The sequence below is a fragment of the Stegodyphus dumicola genome, chromosome 8 (genome assembly GCF_044657685.1).
Source record: "Stegodyphus dumicola isolate Sdum_Otavi_A_Nest chromosome 8, ASM4465768v1".
Taxonomy (NCBI): domain Eukaryota; kingdom Metazoa; phylum Arthropoda; class Arachnida; order Araneae; family Eresidae; genus Stegodyphus; species Stegodyphus dumicola.
In genome coordinates this window covers 36,523,244-36,526,093 of record NC_140775.1, presented here as the reverse complement: position 1 = coordinate 36,526,093, position 2,850 = coordinate 36,523,244, and the positions used below count along the sequence as shown (strand labels likewise).

At 29.7% G+C, this 2,850-nt stretch overlaps 1 non-coding gene across 1 annotated transcript; it reads left to right on the top strand.

The window, feature by feature from the left end:
• The first annotated feature begins 1,785 nt into the window (after positions 1 to 1,785).
• On the top strand, positions 1,786 to 1,874 carry TRNAM-CAU (transfer RNA methionine (anticodon CAU)). Its single transcript is given in 2 exon segments — positions 1,786 to 1,822; positions 1,839 to 1,874. It is a non-coding gene; the product is annotated as a tRNA-Met (tRNA).
• The last annotated feature ends 976 nt before the right edge of the window (positions 1,875 to 2,850 follow it).

Genomic DNA, 2,850 nt, shown 5'->3' with positions numbered 1-2,850 from the left:
TCGAACAAATTTTATTTTCTAAACAACTATGCCTTAAACACTTATTATAACTTCCGAATGCGTTTCTGTATTCCTCTCGAGAACAAATACTTCGACGGAGGTTGAGGGAAGAAAAGGTTTTTAAGGAAAGAAAAGTGTCACATGTTCACATGTCCTCCAGGTAGTGTAATGAATTTATGAGAGTGAGTAAAATGTTTTGCTTCAGAAAGTACTGACAGTGTGCGTCCTCCGCTAACTGCAGAGCTCCTGTAGACTTAAAAGTATGTACTACCAGCCAAATACAGGAACAATCAAATAATGAAGGAAAAAAATTATCACTTGCGCAAGCCTTACTTTTGTTCTCATGTTGTTCGGATTCGGAGAAAATTTCTTTCCCCAGTCGCGTGCAACATAACAGTTAGAATGATATCGGCAGGGCATCGCGGTCGGAAAGCTATAGACTCTTCTCTCTATGCGTTCGAAGCTTCACTTCTTCATTAAAATTTCTTTACATACTTTCATATTGTTTTCTAGCATCCTCTCTATTCTCATTAGTGACACTTTAATCGTTTACTTTTATCCATTAGTGTGCTGGAAAAAAATGGTTTTTGCTTCTCTCAGCCTTTGAAAGTACGTTATGCCGTATATTTAAAAACTTAAATTCAGCCGAAAGCCGGCTGTGCCATCTCTTTGTTCTTCAATTGAAATTTAAGTCCAGTCGGAACCCCAAATAAGACGAGATTTGTTATTTATCCTGAAAAATTAATTTATTAAATTTGTATTTATATTTTTATATTTTATTGCATTTTGATTTTAATTTACTTATTTAATTATCATATATTTTATTAGTTATTTTATTAATTATTGTGTGTTGTACTTGTGTTTGTACTGTGCAATATTTTATAGGTCGGTCTGTTTTTGTAAGGAATTTGAAGCCGTAAAATAAAATAAAGAAAATTTACACAGTTTTGGGTTGAATCAGTTGCCAGGCACGTATGCTTTCATTATTATCTAAATTATCAACGCAACAATACTTAGCTACTGTTTGCAAGGCAAACCGTTACTGTATCATTAATTACTTTTAACTCTTCTGTTATATAGTTTGTTTATAGAATTCTCATCTCTCTTCTATTTATAAACTATACTGCAAGCAAAAATTAAAAAAATATTACAATACTAATATGTAAATTGAGTTGCAACAGTTTATACTATTTCCAAGTTGTTTTTTTAATGCTTTGTTCAAACAACAAATATTTTTATTATATAGAGCGATATGGAGTAAAATTACTTCTGTTTAAAAAGAAAGCAAAATATTTGTACCATTTTCTGCATTCGTTGTATTAAAATTAACCAATTTTTTGCTCTTAATTGGTAATAAAAAGGAAATATATTTTATCAGCAATCTGATTACAGTTTAGATATTTAATTATTATTAAGAATAATTTATTATTACTATTATTAAAATGTTTAAGATACTTTATGAATAATAAAAATGTGTTACGGATTTTTATTATTTTGGCCATACAAATCTGCCTAGGAGTTGGCAAAATGGAGTTCAACTTTTTATACGTACTTTTTTTTTTTTTTTTTTTTTAAATGACAATCAGTTTAATTGATTTTATACGGCAACACTAAGAAATATTATTCCTATGTATGTTTAAAAATGAGGTAAAATATTTGCATCTTTCCGTACTAGTTTATATTTTAGCGAAATTTAGTTAAAAACTTTCATAATAATTTAAAGATTTCCGAAATTCTTTACCCTAACAAACAGATTTGTATCTCTTTGCGACAGTTCGATGATGTGCCTCGGTAGCGCAGTAGGCAGCGCGTCAGTCTCATAATCCCTCGAAAGAGAAATCTGAAGGTCGTGAGTTCGATCCTCACCCGGGGCAGGCTATATTTTGGTCAACACACGCTCTGTAACGTTAAAAAAATAAATAAAAAAAAAAAAAAAAAGAGTATCGAGACGAAGATTTAATGCTTATTTTAAAAAGGAATCAAAATAAAAAAAGAACTACGTATACTAAAACACTGAATTTTAAAATCTACCAAAAAATTATTTCTTTCTGCAAGACCGAAGTCTGATGTTTGTTTAAAAAATATATAAAAAATTATGTGTATAATGGAAACAAATTCATAGAATTGTAAAAACTAGCTGAAACTTCTTTATTTCTTTCTCAAATTTTCTCATATTAACTTCTTTATATGATTCCTCTCTTAATTTCCTTATGTAATTATTTATTATTTATTTTATTTGTTTATTTTTTAATGTTAAGCTGTGGGTATACTCTCCAGTTCCTTGAGCAGTATACAGTTTCTTGAGTACTCCGAAATAACCGATTCTTGGACGGCGACTTACATAATAATTTTATTTTTTTGGGGGGGGGGAAGGAAACTCTCAGAAAAAAAGCAATGTAATAATGGTAATAATGGAATAACCATAAATAAATGTATATAACTACTAATAATAAATTGATCATAAAAAATGAATTATAAATTTCAGGTAAACATGCATAATTAAACGACAAAAAAAGATTGGAAGTATTTGAAAGTTCGCAACATTCAAATATTGTCTAACACTTCAAATCTCAGATATTATTGTTTTTGACATTATACCATATATCGGAATAAATATTCCAGCCTTTTAAAAAACTTATTTTATTTTAGTCATGTTTCATATAGCGAGAAGGTCCTCCACGAAGGCATCCCTCCTCTTAGGCAGATAGCCCTCGAGGCTTTGCCATAATCACACACACATATAGCGAGAAGGTTGAGGTAAGATCTCTCCTTCTGTTCCCTTTAAAGAGAGATTCAAATTGCATGCATTTATTCCAACGAAAGTAATTTGAATTTAAAATTTTTTATATT